Source organism: Grus americana, chromosome 8, assembly GCF_028858705.1.
Source record: "Grus americana isolate bGruAme1 chromosome 8, bGruAme1.mat, whole genome shotgun sequence".
NCBI classification, from domain to species: Eukaryota; Metazoa; Chordata; class Aves; order Gruiformes; family Gruidae; genus Grus; species Grus americana.
This window is the reverse complement of record NC_072859.1, coordinates 4,988,274-5,012,156: the sequence shown is the minus strand read 5'-3', so window position 1 is coordinate 5,012,156 and position 23,883 is coordinate 4,988,274. Positions and strand designations below refer to the sequence as shown.

General features: G+C 43.7%; 1 protein-coding gene and 1 long non-coding RNA gene across 17 annotated transcripts in view; one reads left to right on the top strand and one right to left on the bottom strand.

The window, feature by feature from the left end:
• The window catches only part of RABGAP1L (RAB GTPase activating protein 1 like), a 247,988-nt gene that overhangs the window by 35,976 nt on the left and 188,129 nt on the right, over positions 1-23,883 (bottom strand). Inside the window, exon 1 of one of the 16 annotated variants that reach the window (XM_054834170.1) lies at positions 888-1,131. The exons of the other annotated variants lie outside the window; for them this stretch is intronic. The gene's annotated coding sequence lies outside the window, so the exon portion shown is untranslated. Of the gene's footprint in view, positions 1-887; positions 1,132-23,883 lie in introns of those variants that run through there. 16 annotated transcript variants of the gene reach the window in all.
• LOC129209557 (uncharacterized) lies at positions 9,724-13,184 on the top strand. Its single transcript, XR_008578110.1, has 3 exons — positions 9,724-10,614; positions 10,701-11,206; positions 11,514-13,184. It is a non-coding gene; the product is annotated as an uncharacterized LOC129209557 (long non-coding RNA).

Genomic DNA, 23,883 nt, shown 5'->3' with positions numbered 1-23,883 from the left:
AGAGCAGGCGGTGTAGCAACAAACATTCCCGTGTTAATGAGAGACCAATTTAATTCTGCAATAAGGGCAGGAGGTGGAGAATGCAAATGATCAGAAGTACGCTGCAGCTGCTTGGATCCCTTCCCTGATTTAGCCAGCAGGCATTTCTATTTATAAGGAATTATGGACCAGAACCTATATTATCTTTTTTTTTCCCTCTTAAACAGAAGGGTTGTGATGATTTAACAGCACTAAATCTACCTGTTACTATTGTATTATTGGCTGAATAATTCTTCTCATATCTATTCATAACAGAGGGCTTGTAATTTTGGCATGTTCTAACTAGCAATCACAAGAACCAACAACCGATCTTTGACGTTGGCTAATACATATCTTTACTTTAAAAAGGATGTTTTTCAGCTGTTATTTCAAGCTAATGGAGCCGAGCTGCCCACAAATCCCTACAAACCTGCATTTTGCATCCGTGCTAACAGTCTGTGCTCTACTCTGAATCAGCGCACAAAATCACAAGTACCAGGCCAGTTAAAACTAAATCTTTTGAATTAAACTGGCTGAAGCAAATATGTCCACCCAGACACAGTGGCAGCATGCTCACACCACAGGAACTGGAAGGGAAAAGACAAGTGGAAAGATCCCTTTCATCACCTCCTCAGGCCGCACTGAACACTCCTCCCAGCATCTCAGTACAGAGCCTTCCCCTCAGCCAGGGTTTCTGAGTGCTGAAGTGATGAATAATCTATCAAAAGACAATAAAACCCACGTAGTGCAGTTTCATATTTCTTTAAATCAAATAGCACTTCTCTGTATAACACCACGTCTACCTTGCAGCAGCCTTCCTCAAGGAACAGGAACGCAGCCCCCTCCATGACACAGTTTGGAAAGCATACCTCCAAAGCAGGGATTTTTGGAGAAAGCAGTTCAACCAAGCAGTCAGGACGACAGAAGAGAGCCAGCAGAAGGACAGGTGAGCTGCAGAAAACTGTTAACTAATTAAGGTATGTAGCCCTAATTACAGTTGTTGGGATTTATGTGCTAGTGGATAAGCGAGATGAATGGAAAATTCCTGAATTGAGCAAACCAGCTAGCTTAGCAGAGCAAAATCCTGCTCACTCCCAAGATAAATTCACTCTCACTCCACCCCCAGGAATGTCTTGCTGCTATCTGACGGGGATAGGATCTTCTGATAGACAGGGAAGCGTTACGTATGTGAGGTATGCGCAGCTTCTTGCTAAGCGCTCCCTTCCTGCCACCGCATTTCTGAAACATAAAGGCGTTTTCTGAGATTTGCTTTTCATGTCTTGATGAATTCGGGAAGATCAGAGCAGTCTTCAGATAAGGAAACATAAAACTCCTTTCATAGTACTTGGAATGGCATTTGGCAGCCTTCAAGGTAAGTTTTACAGGGTTTTTGCCCCCAAATGGGAAGGAATAACGGTAGTATCACACTCTTCATAATTCCCTTACCCAGTAATGACCTGTAAGAACTGTTTCAACCACAACCAGTGAAAAATGCTTGTTTACAAGTTAAAGGCTATGAATTCCAAAGCACAGCTACGTTCTCTCCTCACCCACAAAGGACTTGCTGACCATCAGAGAGCAGCAGATGGCCCGGCTCTTCAGCCCGCACGCCCGGTGCCCCGCGGTGCCACCTGAAGCCCCCGCAGACCTCGCCGCTGCCCTCGGGAAGCCGCTCTGCAGCGCCAAACCCTCAGCCTCATCAAATGCCCGTGATGGAGCGAGAGGCAGGGAGCGGCTGCCCACCCACGCACGCATGGGTGTCCCAGCAAAATAAGGAGCAAAGCACTGCTTACTTTACTTCGAGAAGGCTGCCATTTTATTCATAACTGTTCCAGTTTTAGACACCGGAAGGTAAATACTGTTAGAAGTGGTTTTGGAGTCAAAATGAGCGCTGAATGCTAAGCCACTGCTCACAGGAATGCCCCACACCATTCGAGAAAAGCAATTGCCGGGCTCAGGTTGATCTATAGCTCAGCAATTGCTTCTCCAAGTTTTATTTTTATAATTTAAAATGTCAAATAACATGGCCTATTTTTTTTTTCCAAAGAAGTGGGTGTATGCACCTGTGTTTCTCCTAAAATAATCCTCCAAATGCATGGAAAAATCTGAGCTTGATGCGCTTTAGCATACGTACTTACAGGGGTAAATGCCCCAATCTGCAGCTACACCGCATTCTCCCGATTTGAAAGCAGGCGAGATTGTTAACTCAATTTGCAGATTAACGCCAAAAGCCGTCCTGCTGGAGAAAGCCAACGTTTCTCTCCCAGCGGTGGCAGAGGTCAGCGTGGCTGGAATTGCTGAGGCAGAGGCATTCCCAACAAACTGGTGACACTGGTGTGCGCTCCCCCTCAATGTAAATGTGCAGCCCACCGCAGGGAAAAGCTGAGGACTTCAGAGTCTTCATTTTCTGTTGCCAGCTCTGCCGATTGAATTATTTACTGTAAGCACGAATAATAGAGGAGGGCAGTGCTATCGCCCCGGTCTCCTTCAGCCTAACAGCAAAGTCACTGCGAAAGCAGGAGGAACCCTTAAAAATGCATTCAGTGCTTCTTTAGGGATGAAAACAAACGTAGCAGAAACCACTCAAAGGCCCCTCTCCCAGCCCTCCCAAATCAGCCGTGTGCCACACAAAAGGCTAGTCCTGCTCCCGCGCAACAACTGCTGGTAAGGGTTTTCTCCCCTAGATGATCTTTAAAGCTCATGGGAAGTAAAACTATTTATTAGCCTCACCTCTAAAACTACAAAGGGTAGAAGAGCAAGCCAGATGATAGCTCCCCAACCTGTTGGAAGTCACTCCCTGGATTTTTAAAACCAAATTCTTGATTAATTCTATTCTGTGTACTTGAGATGGTTATTAATGCTCGCAATTCTAAAGGGTTTGGGTCAAGTTTGCACTTCATTTCAGGTTTTACATTAACCTGAAACTACAGCTAAACAAGGGCATGAAGCTGCCTAAAACAAATCCATCCATTTTGATTTCTAAAAACCATATGAACCTGAAAAAGATTAAACAGCAGCGTCGCTGGGATGCCAGCCTACAGGTACATACTTATTATTATTCAGCTCGGTCCCTTCCAGATTACCTTGCAGCCTGTTAAATTAACTCATTACTCTCGTTTGATTTTTAATGAATTAAATTCACTTTTTAAATTTATGTTTTCATATTTCTTTTCCATACTGCCTCTTCTACTTTCTAAGGGCACTGGAAGTTATTTCCTCTCTTCGGCTAAGTTTCCTTCAGCTGTCAACTCTCTGGCAGAAATATCTCGCTTCATGGATTTCCTTCTTGCCTGCCAACAATTTGCATTAGAGCCAGGATGATTTTTTGCTTGTTTGTGTTCTTCCCGAGGCGAAGGCAGGACAGGGCTCTGACCAGCCCAAACTACCGGCACAGTTATGGCATGGCCCCACAAAGACCTGCGGTGTGACGGGTGATGGAGGCAGCGGGGCAGAGGAACAAGGAAAGAGCCAGACACCCCTGAGCCAGTACTGCTACCAAGTAAAAGTAATATTGAATCTTACTGTAAGATTTTGGAAAATCTAGCCTTTGGCTGTTGAAAAAATAGATTTAACAGCATATTCGGGGCATACATTGTATGTAGAACCCAATATAACTGACTGAGGTTTAAAACAGAGCTGAGCATATTTCTTCCTTACCCATCCTTTTCTTTTAGCAAAATAGGAGATTTTTTTTTCTATCTGCAAAGGCAAAGGGTGGTACAGGTGAGCTCCACGACATGCAAACGGCTATTCCAGCCTAATGCACGCAGAGTTTGCACCACAGACTTCCCTACAGAAACCATTCAGAAGGAAAAGGCAGAAATTCCTAAACTGACTTAGAGCATCGTTTCCTGAAAGACAGCAGGCTTCTGCCACCTACTTCATCCCTTCTCTTTGGGGACCCATATTTAACGTCCTCCCAGTTCAGTGATGGCAGACGCCCATCAACAACCCAACACCACAAGTGAGGGAGGCGGCAGCAGCAGCTGAAGAGCAGGGCCAGGTACCAGGGACCTTCCTACACCTGGCCCAGGGCCATGGCCAGCCTCTCCTGAACCTATGCCCTCGAGTGGAACCAACACAAACAGGTCCCTCCGCTGCTGAAGGGACAAGTGTTAACAATCTGTTTGCCATTGTAAATGATAGATATATATATATTCCCTGGGGCTGTTAATCTGACAACTGAATAAAGTTTGTATGGCATTTAGACCATGCAAATGCCATTGAGAGCTAAGTTCCATAATAAACTGATCCTAACCAACACTACCTGTGAAGTGCATTTTAAACTTGTTGCATTTATCACTTCAACTGGTATTGAAAGGAAAAAAAAAGGAGGTCAAGAATATTTTTCAAGCAAATTAGCACAGCAGTTGTATAGGAATCCTTTGCACTTACAATTATTTATATGGATTTCTGGTTTGATTTAGGGATTTTACCCAAATAGCCCGCAAGTTAATGCAAGCAGAGCCAAATTTTATCAAGCAAAAGCTTCATCAGAGTAACAGAGCTAGTCCAGGCTTCATACAAACAAAAATCAAACAGCAATTATATATCTGTATCGCTACCTTCACCCATGGTCTACTGGCTTTTCATTTACAGCGTATGATCAGCTAACAAAAGGTATTAACTAACATCAAGCAGCACATTAAATATTGACATTTGTCAATGCGTGAAGGGACTCACATTGGGGCCCAGGACTCTGGGCTTCTCATTCTAAACCCACACCTGACTTTCTTTCTCAAGGTAGATACATCTCTCCATATTTTTCTTTCCCTCCCCAAAGAGGGATTAACAGTCCTTATCTACCTCCCAGGGAAGATTAATAACGGCAAAATTTATGAAAAATACAAAATTGTAAGTGGTATTATTATTATTGTTGCTGTTACTATGACGTTGTCTGAGAAGTTTTCTCCAGAGCACTGTTAAACGACTTACGAACCAGCTACGCTGCACAGGGAGGTCGGACCCTGCAGGAGAGCGCAACGACATGTTTACCTGTCTGACCTGTCTGAAGCACCCTACAGCACATCAGGTTTAGTATCTCTACCAACGGTCACTTTGCACCTGACCTTTAGCCTGGGACGAGAAAAAAAAAGGAGAAAAAGGAAAGGCTGGAGAAATTCTTGTAGTTAAATAAATAAAAGAAAAAAAGAAAAAGGCAGGACCACAGCACATCTTCTGTCCATCAAAACCACTGGAGCTGGCCAGGCACAAACCCACCATAATATCACATAATAAATCACCGCTGTGCGATGATTAGGCTGGGGCTGCCGCGCTGGTACCTCTGGAGCACCATCGCAAAGTCCTGGAAAGGTCCGTGGCCACGTCTTCCAGTGGACTCCCTGCCAGAACCCTCATGGAAAAGGTGAGACATTTCTGTGTGTAAATAGTACAACAGTAATGGCATATTCCCAAACTAAAACATCAATCCACAGTATGATTGCTTGGAACATGAGATAAAGAGTAATTAAGACTGAAATGATGTGGGTGAGCAGGAAATGGCGCGTGGTGCCAGCTAAACTGGACTAAACCTGACAGACTAGTCCAAGTAGCTCAGCGGCTGAGGTAAAGAAGTTAGTTTGACTGTGAGACGCAGTCTAGACTGAGGCATGCTTGAAGACTCTGAAATGAGATTATTTCATGCATTATACATTAAAGCTACAAACTACTGATACTTTCCAGGAGAGCAGTGTGTCCCACGATGCTGGAGTTAAAAAATGAAAGCATTAACTTGGAGGTCAAAGGACTGAATGCAGCCCAAAAAGTCCAGAAAACAACACCTGCTAGTATATATTTATACCCAAGATGGTTAACAGCAATCTGACACAGAAATCATTTGACACGAGATCCATTTGCTGGGAAAGACAGAAGGCAGCTAAGTCTCAGGGCTCCCCTGGACAAATTCCCCTGGAATTTGTACAGGTCAACTCCAGAGGAGGAAAGAAGCTCAGGACCGTGTGAGCTGATCAGCCGTGTAAGACTACCAGCTGCAGCCACTAATCTAAGCTTCGCCTAATCCTTTGCCGCTAAATCCCTATTCATCATCACGCAGTACAGTGAAAGGGAAATTCTGTTCTCAGGAGATGATTTGGGAGACAAACTGTTTCAGTGCTTAACTGTGCTGATCTAGTCCCCTACTGTGAAAAGCTGCATCTACGTTTAATGCTTCAATATACCACAATGAGAAAAGCTTCTGTATTTACATACGATTTAAAGATTAACCTGTCTTGATTTGACTGCTAATAACCTTATTTTAAGAGCACAAATGGTATGTACGTAGGGGAAGAGAAGGAAGGTTCTTACACCAGTTATCAAAGAGCTCTCTACATGATAATAAGGTGTTTCTTCAGACATCAGAGACCTGAAATATTTCCACACACTCTTCTACCCTCCCCATTTGTCTTATTCCAAGTTTGTCTTTTATTTAAAATCTGGGCTACAGGTCTTGTATTACAGCTACTATTATATTTATGCAACTAAAAGAAATGAGACACTCCCTAAAAAACAAACACAGGAATTGGTCCAGCTTCACACAGATGTCCAGAGGGCAAGAGAACATTTTCTCCTTGTGCTCAGGCTGGGCACAATGTACCGCTCAAGCTGAGGTCAGTATTTCTGCCACACGTGCAAGGGCTGTGCTCCCCTGGATGCACGCTCACTCCCAGTGCTCCTGCTGACTCCTCTCAACAACCAAACACACAGCTATATTTAGACAGAAAATTGAGCCATAACTTCTAATCTGTGTGTGATTTTTTAACGTGCCTTTTATATAAGGGAAGTGTTTACGCAAAATTCCTTCTGCAAGGAATGCAAGGGAAGTGCCTGGAATGAATGACAGCTAATTTTTGCTTGATTTCAAGGGGAAAAAAAACAAAACAGCAAACAAAGAGAAACAGAGGATGCAATAAAATCTAGGATGACTTGCAAAAAACTACTTTTTTAAAATATGCTTCTATCACCATAAACTTCCTCAAAGTATTTCCAAATCACACTTTTTATAGGATCAACTGTTTGGAAAGTCAATCCCCAAAGCAAAACAGGGGCAAAAAAAGCAAAAAAAAAAAAAAAAAAGGAAGGTTGGGTATGTAAGCATGAAAATGGAAGACACACCATTCTTTTGCTGCTCTCAGTTTCAATGGTGGTTCTGCTAAGGCAGCGGTATCAGCCTACTGTCCGTTGGTATTCAGGAAGGATACCTTCCATCACCTTTCAGCTCTGTGTTTACAGTTCGAATTAATAGGGGGAAAATCAGTGTCTGCATTTGTTCACTCACTTGGAGACGGCAAGAATAAACCCTGGAGGGGGTGTTTGCCTGCAACAATAGCGAACTGCAACACTTAATCTGATGATGTAAACACGATGCTGATCTGAAAATGAAAGAAAATAAACCAGTTTATAATAAACTAGTAACTGACATGAAAAACAAAAGCTATATTGCTGTCTCCATATGGATATTATATGTAATGTAAATCCAGGTGATCTATGTAGTAGTTTGAAAGGTGATGTCCTTCTCTGCTGCATTTGTGGAAGAATAACTCAGTTTCTAATTACTCTTTAAAACTAATTACCCTTTAAAAGCAGTGAAGGATTTGATCATCTCTCTCAGCCATATGATGGTTGTCTCTTGGAACGCCACACCATTTTTTTCTTCTCTAGGTAGGTCTCACTGCAGAACTTCACAACAACCTGGAGAACTAAACACGGCCTTAGCACCACTCCTGGGACTGGAGGAGTTGCCTGGGGGTTGGCAATCGATTTAGCAGCGCATTAGCTGGGCTCCCCCCAGCTTTACGGAGAGGGAAATGAATGAGTCACACTGGTGATTCTTGTGATACAGCGTATCCCTGACGTTACGCAGTATTGACATTACTGAGACGGACAGTATCTCTAAAGAACCATCTTCAGGGAAAAAATAACAACAAAAGGATAGTTTCCTTAACACTCCTTAGGACTATGAAATTGAGAAAGACCAGAAACATCTGAGTCAGATTTTTTCTTATCTCTCATAATGGAGTCTAACAGCAGCAAGGGAAAAAGCTTACTGTGAGCTGAAGGTGGAGCGCCCTAACTTGGCCATCTCTTATCAGTAGTACACTGCAAAACATTAGGTTATTTTGTTGGGCAAGAATGTATTTTTATTTTCACTTATTTTTTTAATTTTTCTATTAGGAATGTATGACCTGTGCTCCCTTTAACAGTACTGTTTGCATTCTTGTGCTCTTCTGGGATCTTTCAGAGCTATGGGATTTCGAGGTATAGACAGCTGGCTGGGCACAACACCACCGAAGACACAGCAAGAGGCAGCGGCACAAAGCGGTGATTGGATGCAGCCGTAGGACAGCTATCTCTCCTGTAATGCCTTTATCAGCTCAGGAGTACATCATCCTTTCTCAGCATTGCAGACCACCCTACATTTTGCCACACCTCCAAAAGTTCAAGAGCGAAAGCTGAGTACCTCAGGCGGGAAGAGCCACAAGAAGCAGCGCAGCGATCCCAACCCACACCAGCTACTTGCCTGGTTCTGGGTGTAATTCAAGGTATTAATCACCATCTTCCACTCCGTAAAACACCCGATATCTTCCCATAGGAAAGACCCTTTTCTTCCTATCTTCACAGAAGCATAGAATACCAGGTTGGAAGGGACCTCAAGGATCATCTAGTCCAACCTTTCTTGGCAAAAGCACAGTCTACACAAGATGGCCCAGCACCCTGTCCAGCAGAATGTTCAATTAATGAAATTAAGATCTGTTGACTCAATCTTTTTAAACGTACCCAAAACAACTTCTCAGGGCAGTAAAAGTTATTCCTGGGTGCTATGTAATTTCATAGTTTATTAAGCTAGAGAGGGACTGTTGACAAGGGCAGGGAGTGACAGGACAAGGGGTGATAGCCTAAAGCTGCAGGAGGGGAGATTTGAGATTAGATCTGAGGCAGAAATCCTTCCCTGTGAGGGTGCTGAGGCCCTGGCACAGGTTGCCCAGAGAAGCTGTGGCTGCCCCTGGCTCCCTGGCAGTGTTCAAGGCCAGGTTGGATGGGGCTTTGGGCAACCTGGGCTGGTGGAGGGTGTCCCTGCCCATGGCAGGGGGTGGAACTGGATGGGCTTTAAGGTCCCTTCCAACCCAAACCAGTCTATAATTCTATGATTCCAGCTGGTTCTAAGCCTTCTCTGCCTTGTTCACAACTCGCCTTAGAGAATACCTGAGATAACTTAAATACTTGCCCAAACACCCAGCACATTTCTGAGCTCTGTGTGAATAACAGCACCAAAATGTCCACGCTAACACGAATAACACAGCTCACCTTGCGAAATCTCAACCATATTAAAAAAATAGATGGACCCACAGGTCAGCAAAGGTTTTACAGTCAGCGCTCCTCTGGATGTACATAAAAAGTTGACATCCCAGTGACAGCCGTGTGTTAAAGGACAAAAAAACCCAAGAGTTCATTTTGAAAAAATCAGAATACAGAATGAACATGCCAAAGCACTCTCAGAAATACTTTAGTTTTCCAAATGGGTAATTGAATGCTTAAAGCAAATAAGGGGAAAATTCAATTTGGACTTAAAACATCACCTTCCTCACGACACTTTGATGGAAGAAAAATTACATTCGGCCTCATGCACAACCCCTGTTCTGCAGGACTGCCTGTACAAAAATGAGCGCTCATGTGCTTCTCTTTGTTCTTCTCCAGAGAAGGTCAGGTAATGGATGGATCATCAAAGCAGAAAAATTATTTTTCTACTAAAAAGAAGTCTATGATGAAAGCTATAACAGACAGACAAAGCAGCTGTCAGTCAGAGGCAGCCACAGGCACTGTGGAGAGGACCAAAATGCAACAGCTGTGGAAGAATAGTCCAGAGACTCAGCTCGTGAATATTGTGTCTGCTTGCTGAAACAAAAAGGAAAAAAAAAAATAAAAGCAAAAAGGGGGAAAAAACAGTTTGGTACCTGTTTGTTCCACATAAATCTCTACAGGATTAATCCTCCTCTTTCTCGAGCTACAGTATTGTGCTGGAGAAAAGTTACAAAATACTGGAGCTTGTGGGAGCATCTGAATTGTTTCCGCAGCCTGTATGGCAGTTCTTCCATCCAAGTTACCATCGCAGCCTATCACCGAGGCTGGCGTGACTGCGGCTACCACAACAAACACAGCCAGGCTCTGTATACCCACTTACTGCTTTCCTGGTTGTGAAAAGTGATTCAAATCAGTGATCCTGATTTTTTCCTTGGCACAGAGGTTCTCTGAGCAACACAGGACGTAACTGCACACAAACCACTTCCACCTTCCCCCATTTTGGGAGCACGTCTAGAACAAATGACACGGTAACAGCTTCAATACGCTTCTGCTATCCTCCTCTATCCACGTGCAGCCACTACAAACACTGCTGCTTTATCCATACCCTAAACACTCCATCAGCAACCTGCTGCTCTGGCTGACACAATTTAAGGCAAATCTGTGCCCTGGCCGGGATCCCAACCCCACCCCACAAAAATGCAGTCGTTCCTGTAGAACCACCTCTCCAGCAGGTGAAGGACAACCGTCTCTTTGCAGATCTAGTTAGGCTACATGAAACCTGGAACGCGGACACAGCTGAAGGTAAAGCAGCTAGAAATAAAGTAAGCAGAAAAATGGCTTAAAGCCATCTTTGTTCTGACCCTTTTTTTTTTTTTTCTTCCATCGAGGACCGTTGGGACCAGAGAGATTCCCGGCTGCTCTCTCACACTGAGTGCAGCAGTCCATGGCCAGCTACGCCTTTAAAGTATACTTTCAGCACACTCCTGGATGCCACTCCAGCTTGACAAATATCACAAGGAGTTTGCTCGGCAGATGAACAGGAACACCAGTAAAAATTGAGTAGAGGATGGTGTTGGAGAAAAGACAAACAGATATGCAAGTAAAGGCACCCTGCCGCAACTCGGAGGCTTACGGCTCTGCTTCCACATTATGGAAGAAATCTGTTTGGCTATATACATAAAGAAGATGTATAAGTAAATAAATAAGGATAAGGGTGGGCTGCTGGAAAGTAGCTAGGCTGTAGCCCCTTCAGTATTTTGGAGGTTGCTTAGCAACAGGCTGGCTGCTGCAGGGCTAAAGTAGCATGAAATTAGCAGCTTTTCAGCAAAAACCAAATGGAACGGGAAACTGGGGAGGTGGCCGTTGATGGCAGCAAGAAGAAAAGCATTAACTGGTGAGTCCGATATGGTGGGCATCTCCTAGGAGCGTTTCCTGAGTGCGGGGGATCTTTAACTAATGTGGCCAAGGGGCTTTGTCCTGCCTGGGCACTGATACGTTCCAAAGTACACCTGGCAAGTTAATAATTCAATCTTGATTAAAATTATGCCCATTACAGTCACCTCATGGGTTAATTACTTATTAATGATATTAAAAAGCTCAAACCCAATCATATCAGACTACCCTTGCTATATTAGTGCCAGCCGGCTATACACCGCGTTTTTAGTTGCAGAGTTATCTAATACATTCCCCCATTATTTCAGCTCTCGATGCCATCGCTGCATTCACTTAAGGAATTTGTTCCCTGTGAATCCTTCGAGCAACTGAAGCTCAACCGCACAGATCCACTTGTTCTGGCCAAATGATTCCTCTAAATCATATTGCTTCTCCAGCCTTCTGGAACAACCCCACGTGGACACGGAGAATCACGATACAGACAGCTACTATTAGGGAGAACTGAGTAATGAGAACAGCAGGAACATGCGTATGCATTTCATGGAAGACTTAAGCGGGAGTTTTGAATGAAAGATTTTTCTGGGTCACTTAATCTGGGGCCAGATTGTACCACTTAATTGTTTTCCACTGCTAAATGTGCATGAAGCTGGTCCCTGGCAGCAAGACACAACCAGGGACCTGTATGGCAGAGGATCCACAGGAAGGTGGTGCAGGGCGGTGGTGGGGTCAGGAGGGACGCTAAGACGCTTGGGCAGGCATTAAACCGGAGGAGGAAAGGGAAAACACAGTGGCCCTTTCCTCTGCTTTTTACACATACGCAGAACAGCTTCACAGGGTAGCTTTTATTTGTGTGGCACTTCAGAAACAGCGTAAGACCTACCTCGGGGCCTGTGTGTGACCCATATTCGCTTGGAGCAGGGAAACTTCTGACCTGCATTTCATCCTCCTCAGTGCCCCACCACAGCACCTAACCGTTCCTGTGACTGGGGTGGAGTGCCAACAAGCCATCGCCAGTTCCGTAGGCAGTAAGTTACAGACTGTAGAGCAGTTTTCAGCCTTTAACATTTTCAGACTGATTTCTGGGGGTCCTTGGGGGCCGCATAGAGACGCCTTTGGCAATGTATTGTTTTCCTATTTGTGTGGGGTTGAAAAGGCGGCAGCCGAGCGGCTGGTGAAACTGGTACTGCTCCCTGAATTGAGCAAAATGAGTGACTGAAGGGAGATAGTCTTGGTTTAGGTCACCAGAACCAAAGAAGTAAAAAGGAATTTTATTCTCCACTTTCCTAAGCGAGTCCTTGCAGGTGTGCATCCCAGGATTTGATCTCCCCAAGGAGATTAAAAAATACTGCCACATTAATGCAAATATACTGGTTACCAGGCATACAGCAACTGGCTCACATCACTCTCCACCACACAGGATTTTATTTAAAAAGTTAACTATTACCCAATACTGCATAATTTCCAGGGCTTAGCCCTATTTTATGGGGAAGTGGTATTGCTTACAGGGCTAGCAGCTGTGTGCATCGCCTGTTGAAGCTGGCTAACTCGTGTACGCCAGGTTCGGTGTAAAACAGATGGGCTGCAGGGTCCTTCGCCCTGCTACCGATACCAGCACCCCGGGTTGGAAAGGGAAGGTACACAGGGATGAGGACAGAGGCAATTCCTTCCTTCCACAGGATGGACAGATGAGGCAGCTGCTCAGCCGTGGCACGAACCGAGCACAGAAGTAGAGCCAGGGGAGATCAGAAGTACTGGAAATGACCAGGGAGAAGAGATTTAATAAGTGAAGGCACAGACAAGCCTGAATCTTGCGTTCTGATCGCGTATTAAGAGCAGAAAAGAAGTGGGAAGAGCAAATAGCATCAGCAATGCTTAGGAGTTGGAAAGAGAAGATGTATTAAAACACATACTTATTTCTCTTGCAATGTCACTCTCTGTCAACTGCCATGGTTTCCAGACTTTCAGAATTGAATTATATTGTAATTACTTCCTATTTGGACAAGGTCACAAAAATAAAAGCTCAGTACCTCCCTACATTACAGTCTGCTGTGTGTTCTTTACACTCCTGTAGCAGCCAAGTCTCCTTTTCTGATGTCAACAAATTTGCCTTCAGAACAAAATGCTGTTTTAGGTCCATTAGTGGAGTGTAAGGCCCATTAAAAACTTAAGAGCCATCATTACTAATCTTTCCGAGAAGCCTCCCAGAGCACAGATGTCTTTATCCTCTTGCTAATCCTTACAATTCACTTGATATCACAAAAGCAACAAAAAGGAACCAAACATGAAACCCAGACACACGTAACCTTACGACAGGTGCTCGTTCTACACACGCCCTCATGGCTGAGTAAGGACGTGTGAAATCCCTTACGTCAGGGACTCAAAAACATTTCTCAGTTCTTTCCACCTCTCCCCCTGCCCCCAAACTCCCATGACAGTACATAACCTTGTATCGCTCTCCTGGGCGATGGATCAAAGGTTGAAAAGCCACAAGGCATCTAGGTAAATAGTTCCCTTGTTCAAACAGGTACCCTGTAAACACTGCTTGTGACAAAGTCCTTCCACGAGACGTTATCGTTACTGACATTTTGTGGATGTTACAGTAAAGATGGATGGAAAACAAAGCGGGACTCTGGTGTTCCCAGGGGAGCCAGGGTTGCCAACAAGCCCCCGTGTGAGCTCTCAGCCCAGCGCTGGATCTATAAATGTGCTGCTCGGTTCCCACTTGACTCAGCCATTAGGGCCTCACCTGCTTCTGGAGGAGCAGCTGCCTGATGGAGAGAGGTTGAGGGGAGCAAGCGGAACGCAAGGAGGACTCTGGCACGGCCCACAACCACCCGTCCTCCTCATTCACATCAGCAATTAGTGCTGTGCCTGTGAAGAACCCTTCGCTTCAGGCTAGGAGGTCCTCTGCTGTCAGAGAGCAAGAGGAGGAGGTTTTCAAGGGTTACCAAGTCCAGGCAGCGCTTCCTTCCCCTTCGCACCTCCACAGGGCTGCTTCCCCGGGCCCTGACCAGGAGCATGTTTGTCAAGTCCTGAAGCGCTTGGGTTCGTCCCATCGGCTGGAGAAGACGGTTCTGGTGCATCTCAGGGCAGAGCAAAGAACCACCTTGCAAAAATGGATTCCCCTGGGCTGGAGAGTCACTGCCTTTGCCAGAGCCCCTCGTCAAAACACCCTGCTCGGAAACACAAACTGACCCAAGCAAGATGCTGCGTTCTTACCCCATGTCCTTCCTCCTCCGAAAGGAACACACCCAGCTTCAGGCTGTGCTTAGAAGAGGAAAAAAACAAATTCAATACTCTTGGAGGAAGTTCATTACAACACCAACCTAAATTTCACTTTGTATTACAAGAGGAACAAGGGCCAAATTTGCCTCTGAGCTTCCTGCTGCTATTAAAACCAGCAGGATTTGTGTCTATATGGGCCTAGGTGAGGATGATGGTCTGGATGAGCTGCTGTAATGAAGAAAACTCTGTGCTGGGATCTATCTTCTGCAGGCACCAAACTCCAGCTCCTTTCAGCACGAGAGCCCCCTTTCATTTCTCCCTCATGGAGAAAGAAATGACACTTACTATATTCAGGACTATTTAAAATTTTAAAGTAATGCAGCAGTGACAGGGTGATGAAATATCTTTTTTCTCATCTCTGACAGGTCAGGTAGATTGCAAAGTCATCAAAACTAACAGCCTGACAATAAATTTTTCGTGTGTCATTGACAGTGGGAAAAGCGCCCAAAGTGGGGAAAATAGTTTATCAGAAGGCGCAGGCGTTACTGACTACAGCAGCTTGCAACAAGCTGCCTTCGGGGAGCGCGGGAGCAAGCAGAACAATGTATTCTCGTTAGGCAGTTAGGGATCAAAGCCCTGATCCATTTCCAATTTCTTCCACTGCTCTTGACTAGCTGAAATATAATCAATGTTCCCCACTGCGTAAAGACGGAGCAGCCCGGGCGGCACAATCGGGTGGCTTACTCAGACTGCCCTGAAATTGTTCCTCATGAGGACGGACGATAAGGTCATTGATCTCGTGCTCTAAGCTACGGGTTAACAACAGGATTTCTGAGACGAAAAAAGAGCTGTTCAGCCAATCACTTGACTCTGCTAAGAACTTCAACTATAGGTTCATTATTATTTTTTTCGGAGGTCAAAGCCTTAACCTCCGAGCCTCTCCAAGCTACGTCAGGCGCCGCGTGTTTACCTACGTGGAAGTGCAGCTGTATTTCTCATTTGGGAAGGGAGCGCTGCGGACCCCCTCCAGGTTGGTGCAACCTGCTGAAGCGGAAGAGTTTGCGGCTCTGCTGTCGCAGTCAGTGGTGACTCAACCTGACACACCGTGCACGCACACTGCACGCGTGCCTATGCTTCCAGATTTAAGGGATTATTTATTATGCTGATTAATTACTTGGAGATGAGATTTTCTGTTTTTTTCATGGTTTTTGACTAAGTTCACTTGCAGAATCGAATTCTGGTTAAGAATTATTGTCAAGGAAATGGCATTAATTAAGCAAAGGAAGCTGGAAGAATAATAAACAGATACGACAACATAACGAGGAGTCAATCTTCATCTGCTGCTTGAACAATCAAATAGAAAAATCAGATACACGGTCAAGGCTTCCCAGCAAACAGACCCACAATAATGCGTTTTTAACTTTTTCCTATCATTTTAATTTTTGTCCCAGAGATAAGGACTGTGGGGAAGTGTGAGCAAAGAGGAGAAGGAACCTGTCATCCCCCGCACAGGTTCCACAACTCATCAGTAGGGTGGTGGGTGCCCATCTGAAACAGCAATGAGCGTAATGAACTTCTTCAGACAGAGCCTGCCGGATGTGGCAACGGGTTGGCGCTTCTCTGCTCAGGTGGTCACAGTACTGCATGAAAAGTAATCATTTACGAAGGCATTATTTCAGGTGTAAACAATACGAAACAGCCAAATGCCACAGCGCTATTTCAAAGTTTGTGAAAGAGTAAACTGGCACACCGTCATTCTTAAATAAAATTAAACAGCTCTGTAAATGGAGATAAATATATTAGGACGTTTCTATAGAGCACTTTCACTGGATTCTCCAAAGCCTCTGGCGTACAGCTCTTCACCTCTGTTTACCAGCATGAGATAATTTATTCATGTCCAAACACAAACAAATTAAACAACGTAAACAATTTAGCCCTGTGTTTACTACACTACTTACTCTCCACAAGATAAACAAAGCAATAATATGGTAAAAATAAAAGCAATTAACTGCAAGAAACCAGAGATACCTCAACCAAAGTGATAAGGAGGTCCTAAACACGTGAATATTGCCCTTACGAAGCACCCAGCTAAACTCCTACTTCAGCAGCTATCTACTGCTTAGGTAACAGTCAAGTACCAACTCACTGACTTCAGCTGTGAACAGTACCAATAATGGCAAAAATAATACCTGGGGTTTGTAATGGAAAGTTATTCATAGGGACTTCAGTTCTAAAAGCTACTGTCACTGCAGAGCTCTGCATTTATAAAATGCATACAGCCAGCGTTCTATAATTAGTTTTGTTCGTTCGCTTATTTTCAAAGCAGAGAAATTTAACTGCAGGTGCCTGAGAAATCACACACAAGCAAAAATGCCTGACGACACTGTCCCCAATGTCTTTTCTTTGTTTATTTGCAAAAGCTCTGAGGGGGGAAGAGGAAACGCTGTTAGCCTTTGCCTTCCCCCCGTTATTTTTAAGTTTAGCTTTAGGTCTCCGTGCAGGTTGGTGCTTCAGAATTTGTCACCTCATTTCATCTGTCAAAAACCAAATGAAATGAAACAAATGTCTGGTCCCAACTGTTCTCTGCACTATACTGAGAACAAATCACTGGTTTTTTCCCCAAGCCACCGCATGCTGTAGCCATTGGCTCTGGATTACCTGGGCTTTCCGTAACATAGTCATGACCTGTTTTTCCAATAACCTAAGCTTTAAATTCTGTAACACCTGTAGAAATAAAATAACCACAGCATTTCTGAGAAAGACACATATCAGAAAAGCTGATCAAATATGACACAAGGCAGCTTGAAATTTTTTGCCCAAATGCAATCTCTTCCAAATGCACAGATTCTAAGATTTCTAGGCGTAGAAATAAAAGATAATTCTCTTTGTGGGCACTGAACTCCCAGTAGACAACAGAGCTTCTTCCCTCACTGGTCAAGGAGGAGAATACAGGGTTCCTTTGGTCACAGGAACTGACTTGTTAAAAAAAAAAAAAAAAAAAGAAGCAAGACTCTTCAGGGAGATGCAGTTTTAAAAAAGAGTTGTCACAGACAACACAAAGACTTAGGCTAGCAAGGGTTGCAGCATTATGGCCCAGGGTCTTTTGTATGTGAAGAAATAGATTTCCTCTGAATGACCCCTGTGGACTTACTGCTGAGATGATACCTGTTTCCTCAGATCTGACTGCTTGAAAGAGGGCCAAGAGAAGCACAGATGGGTTTTCACCTCCAGGGAGATTTCTCCATCTTGAGTCTGAACAGTTTTGTTGATGCTGAAGACAATTTCAAGGAAGACTTCTTGGCCAACATAAATACGGGGCACAGGGCTCGCTTCTAGGCATTTCTGCATCTTTACCTACATGTCTGTCTCCACAAAATGTGAAAACCTGTGGCTTTGTTCCTCTTAATTATGGTCCCAAGTGCTGATCCTGGGATATATTTATTCTTCCTCTGCAGCCTCTTTGGCTTCACAGAAGTGTCTTCAAAAAGGCTATCACCTTACTGTGAGAACAAGAGGTACTGCAAACCTGCCGAGCACCATCACCACAGTCTTTCTCCTTATTCAAACTCAAGGCATCCCTCAGAAAATCAGTTACAAGTTCCTGGGTTTGTTTCCTTCAAAGGAAGAGCAAGTTTAGACTTTCTCTTCTAAAGAACAACTAAGATGACTACTATGCTGACAATAGTAACTCTAGACACTCTGCTGCTTGACGTACAGACAACTGGAGGCAGAAAACTTTGTACAGAACATTTTAACGTGTCACTGCATAGGAGGTTAGTCAATCCTCCAGCTAACCTGCATCTGGGATTTGAATGTGCCCAATTCAGCTTAGGAAAAATTTTCAGAGTTGAGTTACTTTAGACAAATCATGGCAAAGATGGCAGAAGACAGAACTGTCAAACAGTGCGACTCCCTGCCACCTTCATCTATTGCCCTCTGTACTATTTTCAGAACCAAGGATGGAAAGGAGCCGTTATTCATCCAGGAGGAAAGAGCCAGATTCAAGAAGCTTAAGCCAAAAGACCTTCTGAGTACACTTTCCTTCTTCGGTTCTGAACAGGAAAAGCCATGGCTGCTGACAGCACAAGGCTGAACACGAGTTTAGGTGGCCTGCTGGACCACGGAACAGTTTTCAGGTGTCACCCTCACCTTACTGAATTCAACCGCTGATACTGAGGGCAAATCTCATCACGGCACGTGCTGCGATACAGTTGCTGGGGATACAACAAATACTTCTATCCAATTTTCCACTTCAAACTTTTATAGTTCTTTAAAGATCCTTACCTTCGACACTGTTCTCGTTGATGCCATTACTCGTGGAAGTACAAGCACACACGCCAACAAATGACTACTACAAGGACACAAAATATTTGTAATCGGGTCGCAAAGCTACTTTAGATGGTTAAAATGTGATTATATTTAATTATTAGTAATAAAATCATATTCTTTCCCTGTTGATAAAAGTTAACAATATACCTGGTTTCATTTACAATGTCAACTCAGAGCAAATGAGAAAAAAACCCAAAGCCAAAACAACTGAACAGTTTTACTAATACTTAAACACCATGAAAATAGAACCTCACAACCAGGCAACATGTCTGCTCGCTGGAAAGCCAGATATGTAGAGTTCAAATAAATAAATATTTCATGGCTGAAGCTGATTTTTTTTTTTTAAAATGCACGGCACTTTCTATATTGTTAACACTTATTACCAAGATGACAATAATATTGAACGCCCAGTTCCGCTGTAGGCACTTCAATCTGATTTTCAGGTGCCAGTTCATTGCGCTGTACTATAGCACAAAGCCAAGCAGAAAGGAGGAAGCTGACGCCACAGCAGGCATTAAAAATCACAACCCTCCTTACAATGACAATGGGATCCTGCACTTCGGAGATAACGGTGCAGACATAGCAAGTGGAATTGATCATTGGCTTTTAATAAGAAATCTCATACAGGCACAGCAGGGTTTTCTATAGATCTAAACACAATTCTTTTCAATTTGGTTTGGCCTTTTCTTGAGAAGTTGATAAATGAGCAATTTTTTCCCTGTCCTTTATATAGGAAGATTAATTAGATACATCACTGGTAGAACCAAAGGAATAAAAGGCTTGTGTGGCTTCAGGGCCTTTCTGCAGTTATCTCCTTTGCTTTTCTGTTGTCTTACCACCTCTTACCATAGCAAAAAAACTCCAAGTACCTAGATCAATACACATATATACGTATAAATACAAAGAGAGAGGGTGCACTAGAGAGAAGAGAGCGAGTTATTTTTACTCCTTTACATTGAAATTCACATAAATCAATATATAACTCTGTTAAACCATGCCTGCAAAAAATTGCTTCCAGATAAAACAGCAACAGAGGTGTGAATAAAGTAATTCACCCACACCAGTAAGCCATGAGCTTCAAAACAGTGGTTTGAATTCAAAACATTTAAATAGCAACATTATTAAATCTGTTTTAAAACTATACAAAGAACAATTCTGAAATGAGACAAAGCTTAGCACAGCTCCTGCTACCTTCGCCTTTATTTTTTTGTCTCTGCTAGTAGAGCTATTCTCCATGAGCCACAGAAGGGTCCTGGTACAAGCCACAGCCGGGGCTGTGCTCAGCAGGCATCAACGACCCTGTTGGTACAGCAACCCGTGACAGAAACGTGTGTGTTTGCATTGAAAAAGGCACATTTTTTTCTCAAGGTCATTTGCCTCTCTCACCTAAAGTGCTGAGAGTAGCAACCCCGTAACACCACTGGGTCTGCTGGGGAGCCTCATTTCCTCCAAAGACGGAAGAGATTTACGTGCTTTAGAAGCTCCTCTTAGAAGAACTTCAATATACCAGGTCCTTCCTGCCACTGGTGGTGGTGGAAGATGAGAAAAGGACTCACCGTAATCCCTGAGCCATGTAAAACCAGGAAATTTTCAGAGGGAGAAAATCCCCCAATGAGACTTAATTTCTCCCATTCTGCACCTCAACTGACCGGAGTCAGGTGTAAGCATAGAGGTGATGGGCGTCCCATATTAAAATCCAAGGACAGTACGATTTCTTTAGGATACACAGATCTCTACAAGAGAAATCACATTACGAGGTGCAAAAGGCAACTGAGGCGGATTTAGTGAGTATGTAGAATGTGTTAGTTGTTTTAATAAAATAGCACCATTAAGCTTATCCTTCATTCATCTAGAATAGGCTCTTTCTTCGTTCATTCGTTTATCAAACTGGGCTTCCCGAGACATAGAAAAACCTCTGAAATCCCTTGTAAAGAGAGTAAAATTAGAAACACACACCCCCCCTCGAAAGCATGAGTACAAAAAGCATTGGTAATCATTCTGTGAAGTAGGAAATTAGGGTAATTCCTTATTCTAGAGGCATAATACACAGCCTGCTCCGGTCAGGTAGAAAATTATCATTCCCAAACTCATTTTCACAACCATAATCGCTACTGATGAAATTGCCCCTCCCTCCGTAAAGGCCATTGCAAAATGAAAGGTATGGTCTTTATAGATTAGAAAACTAACAGGAAGCAAAGGAGAACAATCCTCCATTCATTATATCTAATTTTTCATCTTTTATTAAATTTCATTAACCCTTAAATTAGCACCTGACACCCTACTCAGAGAATTTATGTCTTTATGTCTGACTGCTCCTGAGCTGGGAAACGCGTGCAATATTGGGCTCTATCTGCCCTAAGAGTCTCGGCAGATGCCATCATAGGCTCAGTCTCCTCCATCTGAACATACCTGGTACTCCGCAAACGTTGGCTAAACTCCGTCAGCCAGGTATTAACGAGACCCTGACTTTGCATAACAGCACGTAACACGCGCGTGACAAAAACAAAGGGAAGTTTCTGAGGCCATGTTATTTCACAGTATGAATTAGTTCAAAACACGCCCAAACCATGGAATGCTACCCAACAATCACCTGCTGGGAAATACTACTATTATTTCTAATTCCACTGACTTTGTAAATGACCAAAATTCAGACCTGGTGAGTAATCACCACGGATAATCCTTAATTGAATGAGACGTTCCCTACCACAGTTTATATACAATTTGTAATTAATAGGAGCTTTTTCTTCGTATTTACAGAGCTGTTCCGAAAGGAGAGATTGATGCTAATTCTTTTTGTTTTAAAAACAGTATGATAAAACTATTTGCAATGCAGCACCTTCAAAACCCAAGTGTTAGGTCCTGAACTCATGAGTTAAAATCAAAAGTTGTGAAATTAAGGAGAAAAAACACCATTTTTTTTTCATTCGCCTTCTCTAGAACAATGTCAGCTAGAGCTCAAGAAAACAAAAAAAGAAGCAAGGAGAGGTGGATTTTTATTGCATGTTAAAGTCCTGTTTTGTTTTGCAGTAATGTGGGAACAAATAAAAAGAAATGCTGGGAAAGATACAGCCAGACTATGAAACCTGATCACACCATGATTCTATTTTCATGGTTTTATGTCTCACCAATTAGCTCAGAAACCTAAAGAAAATACTCCCTGGCACTTAGTGTGTGATACTTACTCTAAAAACATCTGGTGTTTAGTCTACAAATACTAATACAGAAGTAAGAAGCAGCTGAAAGACACACAATGCCTAATTCATACAGCAGAATAAAAAAAACATGTTTAAGGGTCTTGTTTGGGTTTTTTTGAACAGAACAAGTTTTGCTGCTTTCAACCAGACAGACAACTACTCTTCATATAACCTCTGCATTCCCTGGGACCTCTTCAAGTGACGATTATCAAGACCATAATTCCCTATTTGAGCATGTCAACTCCTGTAATTATTAGCTCCTGCTTGTAAATAAATATCTATTATTATAATATCTAATTACAGAATCACAGAATAGTTGAGGTTGGAAGAGACACATGGAGAACATCTTGTCTAAACGACCCCCTTGAAGCAAGGTTAACTACAGCAGGTTGCTCAGGACCAGTTACGTTTCGAGTACCTCCACAGATGGAGATTCCAAAACCTCCTTAGGCAACCTGTTCCTGTGTCTGATCCCCCAGGAGTTAATAAATAAATAAATAGCTTTGAAACATAAATTATTTTATTTCATTTTGTGCCCACCGTCTCTTGTCTGTTCACTGGACAACACTGAGAAGAGCCTGGCTTCCTCTTCTTTAGTTCCTCCCACCAGGTATTTATACACATCAACAAGGTCCTCCTGAGCCTCCTCCAGGCTGAACAGCCCCAGCTCTCTCAGCCTCACCTTATAGGAGAGATGCTCCAGTCCCTTAAATCATCTTCATGGCGCTTCACCAGACTCTCACCATTGTAGCTATGTCTTGTCCTGGGGAGACCAGGCCCAGACACAGTATTCCAGGTGCGTCTCACCACTGCTGCGTAGAGGAGAAGGATCACTTCCTTGACCTGCTGGCAACTCTCCTCCCAGTGCAGCCCAGGATACCACAGGTCTTCTCTGCAGCAAGGGCTGAGGGCTGGCTCATGTCCAACTTGGTGTCCACAGGACCCCCGGGTCCTTTTCTGTCAAGCTGCTTTCCAGCCGGCTGGCCCCACCAGGTACTGGTGCCTGGGGTTGTTCCTCCCAGCTGCAGGACCTTGCACTTCCCTTTGTTGAACTTCATGAGATTCCTGCCGGCCCGTTTCTCCAGCCTGTCAAGGTCCCTCCGGATGGCAGCACACCCATCCGGTCCACCAGCCACTCCTCCCAGCTTTGTGTCATCTGTAAACTTGCTGAGGCTGCTCTCAGCTCCATCATTTAGGTCATTAATGAGGCGAAGCAGTATTGGTCACACTATCAACCTCTGAGGTACAACACTAATGACTGGCCTCCAACTGGACATCCTGCTGCTGATCACAGCCCTTTGAACCTAGCAATTCAACCACATGTCAGTCCACGTCACTGTCCACTTATCTAGACCATACTTCATCAGTTTGTCTATACGGATGTTATGGGAGACAGTGTCTGTACTTGCTGTACTTGAGATAAACAACATCCTCAGCTCTCACCTATACATCAAGGCAGTCATCTCATCACAGAAGGCTATCAGGTTGGTTAAGCATGATTTACATCATAAACCCATGTTAATTACTCCCGATCACCTCCTTCGTTATGAGCTGATTTTCTTCTCTGCCTATCAGAAAAGATCCTACCATCTCCAGTCAGAGGTTACGTTCCTGTGATTCAGATTTGACTCTCCAAGGACATTCTAGTTGGCAAAAGTGAGAAAAGTGGATCCAAATAAATAAAAACTGTGAGTGTGAAGTCAGTTCAACCATTAATTTAATGCGGGACATCGAGTTAACAGAGCCAAGGTGTCACATAATCACTCAGTAGGGATACGTAACAGAAATGCTAAGATCACTCTGAAGGAAGTATGAATGGAAGCATCTGCATGCAGAAGTACCAGAAGAAACACTACAGAGAATGGGTGATGAGAACCTCATGTATTGATAAGCAAGGACACAAGTGACAGCAGTCAAACCGGCAAACGAT